Source organism: Lissotriton vulgaris, chromosome 7 (assembly GCF_964263255.1).
Source record: "Lissotriton vulgaris chromosome 7, aLisVul1.2, whole genome shotgun sequence".
In the NCBI taxonomy this organism is placed as follows: Eukaryota; Metazoa; Chordata; class Amphibia; order Caudata; family Salamandridae; genus Lissotriton; species Lissotriton vulgaris.
Window position 1 is genome coordinate 936,881,234 of NC_141695.1, and position 14,599 is coordinate 936,895,832.

Sequence of the window (14,599 nt, forward strand, 5' to 3'; positions counted from 1 at the left end):
TCAATACAGTATTTTGAAAGAAAAAAAATGGAAAAAAAAGAAAAGAAAAAAAAACTATCACCAAGCTGACTAATCTGGATAGGCCCCAAACACCTAGCAGTTCTGTTCTTTGTGAATCACCGGCTTCCTTTTTTAGAAAAACGGTGGAAGCCATCTTCTCCTTTTCCCAACAGCAAAGAGGGGGGTTGGAGGTCTTAGTTAGGCCATTACCAGGTGCCCTAAAATCTGTACCTCTATTAGAGGATTTTACACTATTCGAGACACAAGATGTAGTCAATCTCTTAAAGGCATCTCAATCCGGATATCCCATGGCCCTTGTCCAGTGTCGGTGATTAAAAGTGTCCCTGGGGCCATTGCCCCTATCCTTACTACTTTGTTCAATATCAGCCTTAATTCTGGCCAGTTTCTCAAGTGCTGGAAATCAGCCTCAATACTGCTTATAAAAAAAAAATTTGACCTTTTGGATCCTAACAGCTATAGACCTATCTCGCACCTCCCATTACCAGCTAAAATGATTGAGAGGGCTATGAATGTACAACTCACTACATTTATTTAGATCAATAATGTGCTAGATCCTACGCAATTTGGCTTTCCTGCTGAACAATGCACAGAGCTTGCCTTGATCAAAGCTACGGAGGAGGTACGAGAGGAGATGGACCAAGTTGGCACAGCAATTCTGATTATGCTGGATTTATCTGCAGCCTTTGATATGTTCCATCATGAAGTTCTGATGGACTGGTTATCAGCTGCAGGGTTTCAGGGCAAAGCCTGGAACCTCTTGACATCTTTTCTGGCTGACAGAATGCAGATGTGGACTTGGGTAGGCATAAGTCAAAGCCGTTCTCCCTTACTTGCGGGGTCCGTCAGGGCTCCTCCCTTAGTCCATGCTTTTTAATATCTATGTGGGACCGCTGTCAGCACTGATAATATCATATGGACTCCAGTTAACATCTTATGCGGATGACTCACAAATTATGTTGTCCTTACAGCGAGGCAAGGAACTGGAAACTGGCCAAAAATGCTGTGACTGCATGAAAGCTATTGCCGGCTGGATGTCCTCAAATTGCCTAAAACTAAATGCAGGAAAGATAGTAGTCATTTTCGGTAACAACCCTAACATCTGGACCCCTGATTGTGGCCTGAAGAAATGGGAATGCCCCTGGCCCCTACTAGGAAAGCCAAGAACTTAGGGGTGATTATGGATAATAAACTAACTTTTGGGGAACAGGTTAGCGTAATTGTTTCAACAAGCTTTTATCTCCTCAAAGTTTTGAGTAAAAAAAAATTATTTCTATCGGAGGATAGTTTTAGGATGGCAGTCGCAGCGCTCATTTTTTCTCAGCTGGAATATTGCAATAGTCTGTATCTGAACAATCACAAGAAACATCTAAACAGACTCCAGCTGGTGCAAAATGTGGCAGCCAGGTTGCTAACTGGCACACCTAGGTTTGTCTCTGTTAGGAAGGAACCTAAGCAGCTTCACTGGCTCCCAGTGAAGCAGTGTGCACAATTCAAAGTACTTTGCATGGTTTTTAAGTCTCTGACAGGCAGAGGTCCTGAATATCTGAGGAAATGCCTTTACTGGCATGTCCCCGGGAGAACATTGCGATCCCCAGAGGCAAAGCAAGTTGCCGGCCCCAAAGTTAAAAAAGCCAATTGGGGTGGCAGAAGCTTCATTGTCTATGCTGCTAAAGCCTGGAACAACCTGCCACTACAGCTCAGGAATTGAAAACGTGGGGCTGAAAACGTGGCTGTTTTCCGAATAACTATTTTGTTTTTTGATAACCAGTTAGGCCAGCACCAGCGCCAGGACACCATTGGGTAGAAGTGCGCTTTAAAAGCTTATTAACATAACAAATATATATATATATATATATATATATATATATATATATATATATATATATATATATATATATAGAGAGAGAGAGAGAGAGAGAGAGAGAGAGAGCGAGAGAGAGAGATGTAGAGTTGCACATAATACAACTTTGCTTTTTTTTACACAATATTTTGTACACACACTATTTTCCCCAATATATTCTCTAAACACCCCGTCCCCTCTACCAAAAGGCTGAAACATCCCATGTACATAAGAGAACCCACACAGTTGACAAGTGGTATTTATTGGTGAACTGCAATTGTTGCATTTATGTCACTCTAACAAATCCACCACTGATAGGAGGGAGTGAACTGGTCATAGTATCACACTAAATCTCCATGTTAGAAGACAGCCACAGCAGCCCACTGGTCTTTGCAGAAGATGCTACCTTATAAATATGTGGTCAGAAGACATACATTGATGTGGAGGGACAGAGAAATAAAGCTAGCAATAGAGCTCGAATTAACAGGAGAATAGAGCGTCCACCAGAGATCAAAGGTTGCGCTGAAAGAGATTATATAGTAACACTGGCCACCACTATGTTCATTGGAATTTTGGGGAGTAAAAACTAAGGCACTGGAAAAGAAGATCTGGAGACCTATAAGAACGCTTTACAAAGGATGTAGAGGGCAAACTGATTCCTTCCCCTTTAAAATCACATTGTTCAGATTGAGATCCGTACACCATGATGGTTGTAAAAAATAAGAACCTTTCTCCTGGGTCTATGGCGAACTAATTACATTACCTTAAGAATACTAAAGTAAAAAGCGTAATCACCATCATGACCGCGTTTTACTATAGTTGTTACATTTAGCCATGTTTTTATATTACAATGTATAGTGTGTCTAAATAAGCTTCCATACAGTTCTCAAACCATGAATTCCTTTGAAATGTACTGAACTGTACCATGAACAAAATTATGTATTAGTATGTATATGTAGATTAACCATCACATGTATAGTGGAGGCACACACACAGAAAAACATAAAACAAAGTAAAAATGTTTGTATTTTAACTATAAAGAAATTGTCATAACCTAATAAAATAAAGCTTATATATTTTTGTACCATGCACGGTGTTTACCTATAGTTATTGCTGTCTCATGTCAGGTCTTGTCCTTTAGTTAAACCAGTTCCTAATTAATTTGTTTTTTCAAACATCGCGTTTTTCTATTACACCAATCATTATCAGGCACCTTTTGAAGACTACAGAGAAGAATGTGGGTTCCAAGGCCTACTCAGAGAGCACATAAATCTCCTTTTATTTACAGTTGTCAGGCTAGCTCTTGAACTCTGTTTTAGTGACTCAAACAATACTGTCTGAGGAGTCCTTGAAGTATAGCAAATAATGTCCACGTAACATGTTCGCTGAATGACAAACTGTTGAGTATATGGTTTCCTTCAGGCTGGAAAAGGTGTATAAAACATTGTTTGTTTTTCAAGCAAAGCAATGTGGGAACAGAAAAAAAAGTTAAAAAAGTGTTCACAAACTGCAACGGAAACTACAGGCTATAAAATAAAATGCAGGTTAACCACACCCCTAAAAATACCCTGTCCATCAAAATCGTTAAGTATTTTCTACACTGCATAATCCCAATGGTGCAACTGCAACACTTGAGAAAGGTAATTTAGATTATTACAATAGGGTCCGAATGGAAGTGGTAACAATGTAGTCGGCTACATTTAAACGAATGCCTGCCACGAGGAAGAAAAGGGCAACATGTGCTAGGTAGGCAAGTTCCAGAAAATGATGCAGATAAAAGCAACAGCAAATATTCGTTTTAGATTCACAAAGAGGGCGTAATAAATCTAAGAGTGTTTTACAGTAAAAGACCATAAATGGTATGGTCATATTGGCCCACGTGAGATGAAATAAACATCATTGCATTGTGAAGAGCATATTGGTGGGCTAAATCAAGAAATGGCAGTACATAATGTTGTCTTACAGTATTCCAAAGGACACATGGCCATGTGGTCATCATTGCAATGAAGACACATGAAAAAATGCAGGGGCATATTATGAAGGAACGGCAGACTCCCATGTTCTGGTGTGAACATGGGCTTCTATTGGAATTCTCAAGGGCAAATTATCAAGCCCATTATCGCCGCTTTAGCAGCAGTTTTCTTCCCTTGAAGCGGCAAAAATTTTAACGCCATTCTTGAAAACATGCCAGCAGTTCTTCAGAATTTAGAGGGACAAAAAGAACATCCTTGGATTTTTCAAAATGAGTAAGCCTGGTGTAAACTTAGTTTACGCAGGTGCAATCTCCAGTAATTTTCAACATTTTGTGTTATGATTGTTGCCAAAGATTACGATGGAATATATCACATTGCTTAGTTGAGAGTTTGTGTAGACAAAAATGCTACATTGGGAGAAACTCAACAAAGCAAATTGAACGCCGTGTACGGTTTATGTCATGTGCGACATTGCTTTTTATTTTTTACCATGAAATGCGTTCTTGCTCCAAAAATGGATATAAGGACATACTTCAAGCTACTAAACATAGGAAAATGCAGATTAGCGAATTAATATAATAACACTTAACTTTGTGCAATGTTTTGGACATTTCATGCAATTTCGACAAAGGAAATACCATGAATTCGGCCCAGGCTTAAAAATTAGTTGGCTTTACAACAGGGTTGGGCGGCATAACCACCATCACTTCTAATTGTTCTGCTGAGGAAGGGAGCAATTTACACACCATTGTTCCAAGTAGGCGGAACATAAAATATATTTGCAATTTTACATAGTTTGTCACTATTAAAAAATACAGCAAAATATGTCCCAAATAATGATAGTGTGTATTTACCATCTGCATCGTTTACATGTACAGACAAGCTTGACATCACTAAACACATCTACAGTGGCCTATATGACGGTGTATAAAACATGGCACAACACAGCCTTTTAATGGCCATTTGTGGTCATATATAATTCAGCTAAAATATTAACATCCAATTATGAATTTCTCCACTGTTATGGACTAGCTAACCTTCGCTAATTTAAAGGTTTCTATTAGACTCCTGGGATTGCAGTTCAACACCAAGATTTCTGGTTTTCGTGAAATATTGTTCAAACTGATTTCATTGCGAATGTCTTTTAGCATGTCTCACTCTTTAAATTGTTACTAAATATTAGCACCATGCTCCCCTACAACTGAAAAGTACAGTTAATTATTCTAGCTGGAATATCAGAATTTGGTAACTATAATGTTGTGCTTCAATATTCATTCATCAATAAAACATTCACATGTTTCCATGGTTACTGATTTGGAATGAACCAAGAAATATCACCCATGTTCCTAAACTGATGTTGCATGGGGAAACTGATTCTAACTACAACTGGCAAGAACTCTCACCTGATTCAAGCCGTCACTCCCAATAGATTCTCCAACAGACTCGTTTCCGATCCCAGAGTCATTCCCAGAAGAGAGGACATCCGTGGAAACCTCCTGACTTGGTTTAAGGAAGGTGAAGTGATTGTTCCCAGAATCCATGGCTACAGCGACCTCATAAGAGTAGGGCAGGGGCAGAGTTCCATTCTGGTAGTTAGATGTGGCTCTTGGATCAATGTGTGAATAAAGAGCAGGGGTTAGAGATTCAAACTTACTGGGTTCCTTGTGGTTTTTGCACTTGAAAATCACAACGAGCATCAAAGATAAAACAAATAAAAGCGAAATTAAAGCTAATGCTAAAACCAAATAGATATTTAAATTAGATTGGTTGTCTGTGTCCCGTGGTTGGTTGCTTAGCTCAGGAAGGGCCTCCTGTATGTTTTCTGCAAACACCACGTTTAGCGTAACAGTGGCTGACATGGGCGGCTGTCCATTGTCCTTCACACGGATGACCACCTTCTGCTTGAGAGCATCCTTCTCTTGAAACACTCTTGATGTCCTGATTTCTCCAGTGTGGAGTCCAATTGTAAAGATTGAGGGGTCGGAGGTCTGGAGTAGGTGGTAGGAGAGCCACGCATTGTGTCCAGAATCTGCATCCACAGCCACTACTTTTGCGATTAGGTGGCCCTTCTCGGAATAATGAGGGACCATCTCAAACATTACAGATCCATCTGGACTGGGTGCCGGGGAGAGGACTTCAGGGGAGTTATCATTCTGATCAACAATAAATAACCTCACAGTGACGTTACTGCTGAGAGCAGGAGACCCAGAGTCCTGACCTCTCACCTGGAACTGAAACTCCTTCAGCTGCTCATAGTCATAGGAGCGCTGAGCGTAGATCACACCGGTCTGGGAGTTAATTGAGATGTAGGAGGAAAGAGGGATGTCCAGGTGAGTACCTTGTACAAAGTAAGTGACACGGGCGTTTAGATCCAAATCTACATCTGATGCCTTTAGACAGTAAATGGAGACCCCGGCTGCATTGTTCTCTGGGACATAGACCTGGTAGGAAGATTTATCAAAAATGGGCGGATTATCGTTGATATCGGATAGCTGTAGTCGGATAGTTCTACTGGTGGCCAGAGGCGGAGATCCTTTGTCTGTGGCTGTAACTGTGATGTTGTATTCTGGGACAGCTTCTCTGTCCAGGTTGCTTTCAGTTACAAGCTTGTAATACTTTCCAGATGAGGAGATTAAGCGGAAAGGTATGCTTTCTTGAATTTGACAGACAACCTTGCCGTTGTCTCCTGCATCTCGGTCATGAACACTGATGAGCGCTACCACAGTACCCGGGGAGGAGTCCTCAGGGAGGGAACTGGAGACAGAAGTCAAGGTTATCTCGGGGGCATTGTCGTTCTCATCAGTAACTTCTATATGCACCCGACACTGGGCAACATGCCCCCCTCCATCCCTTGCTTCTACTACCATTTTGTAATTATTCATCTTTTCAAAATCGAGGGCACTCTTAATTTGAATTTTTCCAGTATCTGCATCCAAAACAAACGTATTATAGAACTTGTCAGGTATGTTGCTAAAAGAGTAAGTGATTTTGGAATTTGAACCTTCATCCTTATCCGTGGCTTTTACCTGCAGTACCACCGAGTTAATTGCTGCCCCTTCACTGATGATGGCTCTGTAGACCTCTTGACTGAACACGGGGATGTTGTCATTGACATAGGGTGACCAGATTCTCAAAACAAAAAACGGGGACAGGTCATAGACATAGAAGTAGGACTAAGGTTTGCAGAAACCATCGCCATAAAAGTAGGACTATTTGACAGCTGTCATAGACATAGAAAAGGGACTACAATGACAGTTCCCTCCACAAACTGAGATGTAGCATTACAGATGACAAATCAGAGGTCTTTTATCAGCAGTAACCATTAATTCCATTTAAACACACTTTGCCTCAACATTTGCTATAGTTGGTGACCACCCTTGCCTTGAAATTCCATGTATGTTTGCTGATTAAATAAGTGTATATTATCATTGTGCGATTTTCTTTATCGTTCAAAGTTAACAATCTAAGAGGAGTTTGTGCTCTTGTTTTTGCCGCAAGGAAGTGAACGAGTGCATCTCTATCGATTATGATATATTATATATATACCTACTGTTTGTCGTCAAAATCAGATACTGCTGCTCGGCAGCCAAGGGAAGAGAGGCCAGCCACCACAGAGTAGGAGGTTTGAAGAAAGGCTTATCCACTGGCTGAGACTGGCTTCGCAGTGCACAATGTTGTGTCAGCTTTGAGAATCACACAATACTCCACTAAGTCCCAACTCTAATGATTTATCTGCAGAGTGAGGTCCTGCAACCCTTCCATTTTTTAATGTAGTAAAATATGATTTTCAACTTGCTAACTGCTGTGTGCTAGCACTATTTTGAAATCAATGTAAAAAAATTCAAGAACAAATATGTATAAATGACTGTATGAGAGCACTGAGAAGGGGAAATGTAGAGAAACATAAAAGGTAGTAGGATGTGCAAACAGAGAAGGGGGTTTAGGAGGGCAGATCTGTATTTTTAGGTTTCCCCTGACAAGGTGTGGTTGGGTGGATGGAGTCAGTGGATGAATGGAGTTGAGTGGTTGCTAGGTGGATGTACTTAGTGGGTGGATGAAGTATGTGTGTGTGTGTCTGTAGCTGTGTGTGTCTGTGTATGTGGCTCTCTGTATGTGTGTATGTGGCTCTGTGTATGTGTGTGTGTGGCTCTGTGTATGTGTGTGTGTGTGGCTCTGCGTGTGGCTCTGTAGGTATGTATGTGTGTGGGACTCTGTGTGGGTCTGTGTTTGTGTGTGGCATTTGCAAGAAATTAAGCTATTGGCATTGTAAATGACAGTGCCATTTATTTATCTGTTTTCAAAACCAACACATAAATAAAAATGTTGTCATTTACAATGCCAATAGCTCTAACTTTTTCAAAGGTGAGACTGTTGCATTGTAAATGCTTGTTATGGAAGATACAGTTCAATTTCCGAGTGTCTGTCTCCCCAGGCCTCTCTCCTTTAGCCAGGGCAGATCTGGGCACACTGGCAGCACCGGGTGGGGGGTGCTCCTTAAGTAACTAGAACCGAACACTTGTCTTTGAACAATAATCTAATGTTTTCACACAAGTGCAGTACTGTGTGAAAAACGGCTGCCTGTTGTGCTAAAAGCTGCCAGGAGGGTGCACATTTATCAATAAAGAAGCATGGATATATTCTAGTTGAAACGGCTCTCTCTGCCACACATCACGTCAGTGGGGAGCTGTCACTAGAGGCCATTTCTGAGCAGCGCCTATTTGGTGCGTGTTACTGGCTTGCCATGCAGCTTTTTGACCCGGACCAGGAGTAATGAAGAGTACCGCTAAGTAATTGGACATGTGTTGTCCACCGTCACTTTATAGCTACTGATTCCCTGAATCCTTGTGTAGCCACAATTGTCACAAATTTTGAAACCATATCAAGTTTTATACTTCTCATGTCTGTACCTATGCATTTATTGATCCGCCGATCCTTGCGTTTATTTACCTCGCCAATCTATACCTCCACTCAATGACATTCACACATTTGTGTAACTACAAATGTCACACCCAGCAGCCACCTCATTCTGCTTACTTTTAATTGCTTTTTTTATCTGTGCAACGTCTGCGTTCATGCTGTACAATGTGAAGACATCAGCAGACTCAATAGGCCTTGAAGAGGAGATCTTTTATATCTTTGCCCATGCTTGTTACACAGGTTAACACAGTTCAACATCCAACATAAAGCAATAAATAACTGAAAGGTGACCCGTTAACCCTTGCGAAGGACCTTCCACTGAGGAGAAACATAGGTTGCTGTGGTTTAGTAACTTTTGATCATTTTTTTTTAATCTGCAGATTATGCGGCAGGTGGAGAATTATGTTGCAAGTGCAGTACATCTATAAATATACTGAAAACGCTGGGACCCAGAATCAAATAATTCCAGTTGCCCCAGCAATAATGTTTCTTTTATCGATGCACGTGGTCCAATGAGGCAGATTTGTCAGGACACAGGAGGCGGGAAAAGTGCAGGATTAAAAGTTATTACTTTTTACAGATGCCAGGCAGTGACGTAGAATAATGTGCTAAAGTGAAATATGTGCCGTCAAGAAATAATGTTTTTAATCAGAAACGGTCTTTGTCAGGTGTTTAGAGGACGTTTATTGGACCAGTCACATGGCAATCTTTCCCTAGCTGGGCTCTGCCTTCATCTCTTTAAACAAAGTCGGGCATAGGTGGTTTTCTGCGGGGAAGGGGATTACAATACACACGTTGCAGGCTGGCAGGGCAAGTCTCGCTGTGTGGCTTGAGATGATTCTGGCTCCAGGCTGAGGCAGGTCCGATGTGGAGGTAGCGGGTCCCGACGACGGTGCTGGTTCGGCTGATCGGGGGAAGAGTGACGAAGCTACTGCTGGATTCTGCTCTAGTCAGAGAAAGAATGTCCGGCACTCGCTCGCTTTAAGGCACAGCAGGAGACTGAAGGTAAAATCAGGGTCATGCCGGTCACAGGTGGTTCTAACCAGCTGCTGTGCGATGGTGCAACGCAACGATGACGTAGGTGGCGCTGCGACGTGGACAAAGAAGGGAAATCCCGAGAGAAAATATCTCTTCAAAGGATTTCCCCTGCTACGGCTCACCTCACTGAAGTCACAGTCACACGCAGTGCGAACAGAGCATGCGTGCAACCAGAGCACTAAAAAACCGGGACATTTCTCTGTTTGCCCCGGACACTGGTCTAAAACGGGGACATTTGACTAACTTTGGGAAAAGTGTCGGGACACGGGGACACTTTGCCAAAAACGGGGACCGTCCGGGGAAAACCGGGACGTCTGGTCACCCTACATTGACATCCAGTACATTAATATTAATGTCCACGGTGCTGGATCTGATTGGATCTCCCCCGTCAGAGGCGGTCAGAACCAAGCGATGGTGACTTTCTTTTTCACGATCTAAGGCAGTTTCCAGAACTAATTCTGCATATCTGTAGCCGTCACTACTCACTCTTTCTTCCAAGGCAAAATGTGGGTTTGGGCTCAGCTTACAGCCCTGCAGGGCATTAATGCCAAAGTCAGGGTCACGGGCATTGCCAAGAGCAATGCGGGTCCCTGGCAAAGAGGCTTCGACTATTTCTACATCCACGGACTTCTTTGAAAAACTCGGGGGGTTGTCATTAATGTCCTTAATAAAAACTTCTACGTGAAACACATTCATTGGATTTTCCACAACAGCCTCGAAGGTGAGGGAGCAGGTGGGTGACTCCCCGCACATCTCCTCTCTGTCGATCCTGTCACTCACCTGCAGGTCCCCGGTCACAGGGTTTACCGTCAGATACTGCTTGTCAGCATCAGAGACAACACGCAGATTCCTGCCGGACAAACTCCCGATATTTAACCCCAAATCCTTCGCCATGCTCCCAACAACGGAGCCCCTCTTCATCTCCTCTGAGATTGAATATTGTATCTGTGCACCGACCGCCTCACAGACCCACAGAAATGAAAATGAAAATGAAAATAAATTTATTGAGCGCGATTGCTGCCCAGGGGCGTCCAAGCGCTGAGTTGTGCTGAGGCGGAGTTACCAGGAACGGAAGAATTAGGACACGAAAGATTTAGCAAACAGTAGTGTCAGAAACAACAAAGACGCCAGTACTTGCCGCCTGCCTCTCGGTGCTGCGGCTCCGGGGTGGGCTCCGAGCCCCGTCATGGTCAGCGCAGCTTTCCTCTAGAGCTCTTTCAAAACGTACAGATTTCCGTGAATATTCCAAATAAAACACTAACAAAATCTTGAATTGTGAATCCACGCTGCGCCAATTTCCGGAAATTAATTAGGGCGCTTCCGTTACATCCCAAACTCGCGCTATAAAGCAGATTTCTGCTCAGAGCTCCCGGCTGTGAATCCCTTCCTTCGCGTTCTCTGCTTCACTGCAAAGTGACCGAGCTCTGAGATTACAAGAGGCTCAAGTGAAGCTCGGGCTCTCGCCCAGGATTGGACAACAGCGCCACCGCGCGGCTCTTACCGGGCACTGCTGGCACAAAGCTCTACTAACCACGGCAATATTCTGCAAACTCTTTTTTTAAGAAATGTAGGAATGGTTTCCATTAGAAGAATCACCAAGGAGCCAGTAATTGTGGTGGACACTTGTATTTATTGACTGAGCACCGGGGAGAGCGTCCGGCAGGCTCCGGAATCGTGGCACTATCCGAAATGGCCGCACTAGGTTCCGCCTGCGGCGCCCGCCCCGAACAACTAGAACGTCACCACATACTCCCCCCTTTAATGCCCTCGCAAAGAACACAATTTGAACACGATAATTCTCAGTCTCCGAGCATGAGTGGGGGGAAAGGGAATGAGGAACAGTCTTACTTGATCTCCATGCTGAAGTCTTCCAATTTCTTGGGGATCTTAACCGCTCTGCCCGACCTAGTTCTCGTTTGCCCCCGGCCGGTGGTTTTGCCTTGGGTCTTGTCAGGGCTTCCTTCCTCTTCCACCATTGCTGTTCTTGGTTCTCGACTGAGTCTATCACCTCCTAGACTCCTTGGCGTTGGGGACTTGGCTCTTCGGACTTCTTCCTCTCCCTCCTGGTAGCACTGGTCTTCATTGCCTTCCCAACGTGTCCGGTCTCCTGACCTGTTCATTTCCTCTGTCGCTTCGGGTCTCTGTTCCTCACCGTCCAGTCCTCTTGCTGGACTTGTCTCCTCAGGCACCTCCCACTTCAGGATTTTGCTGCACCTCGCCATGCTGTCTTGCGACCATACCTTACCATTGCTGAGTAGAGCCGATCTGAAATATGGCTCTATCACCCGTAGTGGTGGTGTGAATTTGTTGTCACCCTTCCTTTTCATGATCGCCTGCTTTACTCTCACCCATTCACCCTTTTCCAGGGCCACGTCCTGGACATTCCACCTTGTGTTGTAATGTTCCGTGTATACAGCTTGTGCCCTTTCAATGTTTCGTCGCACCACTGCAGGGGACCATTTGCTCTGGACAATTAGATGTTGCCACGCCAGATTGTCCTTCGTGAACGGTTCTCGCCCTCGCAGTATGCGGAAGGGGCTGTACCCCGTGCTGGCCGGAGTGATGCGGTAGGCCCACAACATCTTCAGGAGTTCTCTTTCCCAGTCTTGCCCAGCGCTGATTGCAGCCTGCACCGATCCCATTACTACTTTATTGAAACGTTCTGCCAGTCCATTCCCTGCCGGGTGGTAGGCAGGGGTATGTTTGACTTCAATTCCATTACGGGCCATGAAGGCGTCCCATTTTGCGGACACAAATTGTGGTCCGTTGTCACAAGTGATCACCTTGGGAATCCCTCCCCTCACGAAGGTAGAGGTCAATAAGGACAGTACCGTTTCTGTGGCCGCAGTCTCTTGCACTTCCACTTCCGGCCATTTGGAATACCGGTCCAACAAAACAATGGCATACTTCGGCACTCCATTGGTGTTGAGGATGGGTCCTAAAATGTCTACGGATAGCAATTCCCACGGGCTGGAGGGAACAACGAATTTGCCCAGGGGCGGCCTCAACAGGATCTGTGTCTTGTCCGCCCTGCTACATGGTTCGCACAACCTTACGTGTCTTTCAACTTGGCTGTCCATGGCTGGCCACCAGTAGGCTTGTTTCGCTCTGGCTTTAGTTTTCATTATGCCGAGGTGTCCCTCGTGGAGGATAGTCAGGAGGTGTTCTACTAACATCTGAGGGGGACTACTTTATCCCCTCACAATAGGAAGACTGGGTTGTCTCATATCGACAATTTCTCTTGCACTTTCCAGAATTTCTTCAATTGGCTGTCGAGATGTTTCTTATCTAGCCATCAGTGCACCACGTAGCCTTTCACTGCTTCTAAAGCTTAATTTTGCTTGTACGCCTCTTCCCAATCCTTTTCACTGATCACCCCTTCATGGTCTTGCGTGACTGCCACCATGTAGTTTTCCCATCCAGAGGGTTCTTGGTCTTCTGCCTGTTCCATAGCCGCTGCTCTGCTTAGGTAGTCAGCCACTCAGTTTTTGTTTCCTGGAATGTATTCCACTTCATATACATAGTCCAGTAACCTCAAGGTCATCTTGGCTATGAGGGGCGTTGCATAGGCATGTCCACTGGAGGGGAGGACTTTTACCATGGGTTTATGGTCCGTGCGAAGTAGGAAATGGATCCCCACAGGAACTGTTGGAACTGCTCCATGGCCAACACCGCCGCCAGCATCTCCTTTCCAATTACGCTGATTTTTCTTCGTTGGGCGCAAGCGACCTCGAGGCAAAGCTGACCGTGGAGACTTCTCCCTCTTGCGACCTCTGCATCAATACAGCCTCCAAACCTTTGTCGCTCGCATCAGTGGTCAGTATGGATAGGACTGCTTGGTCGAATCCCTTGAGGGGTACTGCGTTGCAGATCTCCTGCCTCAGGGCATCAAACTCTGCTTGTTCCTCTTCGGACCATTTGAACACATTCTTCTCTTTCAGAAGCTGCCTTAGGTGATGGGCTTTGGAGGCGAAATGCGGTATGAATTTACTGTAAAATTCAGCCATTCCTAGAAATGAGCGAATGTCCTCCTTCCTCGCTGGTGTTGGTGCATCTTGGATAGCTGTCATGTTTGCTTTTTTTGGTTCTATTCCCTTCTCGCTGACTTCGTGACCCAGGTACGTCACTGAATTCACTCCAAATTTGCATTTCGCCCATTCCGCCATTAGCCCGTTCTTCTCCAGTATGGACAACACCGTGTGTAGTTTTGTATCATGGTCCCTCTTTGACGTCCCCATTATGAGTATGTCGTCCTGGAAGTATTGCACTCCTTCCACCTTTTGGAACAGTCTATGCATCAGTTTTTGAAATACCGCTGCTGCTGACGCTAGTCCAAACGGCATCCTTAGGAACTTCTAATACCCAAACGGGGTTATGAACAAAGTTAGGTGACTACAAGACGGATGCAATGCGATTTGGTGATAAGCGGAAGAGAGGTCCACTGTGGAGAACCACTTTATTCCTTTAGTCTGCGACAGCATTTCATTGATCCTGGGTAGAGGGAACTTGTCTACCCATATGTTCTTGCTCAGTTCCCTGAGGTCCACACACAGACGCACCTTCCCTTTGGGCTTCTGTGCCACGACCAGAGGTGCGAGCCATTCGGCACTCCTAATGGCCTCTATAATGCCGCTCTTTTCCAAGCGCCTCAACTCCTGTACTGCTTCTCTGCTTCGGAACAGAATGTTGCGCAACTTGTGACTCACCGGACATGCACCTTCTTTCAAGCATATTTTATGTGTGAACTTGGTCATCCGACCTATAGTTCCTTTGAAAACCTCTGGGTATTCTCTCCTCCACGCCTCCTCCT

At 44.4% G+C, this 14,599-nt stretch overlaps 1 pseudogene; it reads right to left on the bottom strand.

Annotated features, from left to right (window-relative positions):
* Positions 1–5,210: 5,210 nt before the first annotated feature.
* On the bottom strand, positions 5,211–10,977 carry LOC147702718 (protocadherin gamma-B5 pseudogene; annotated as a pseudogene).
* Between the last annotated feature and the right edge of the window lie 3,622 nt (positions 10,978–14,599).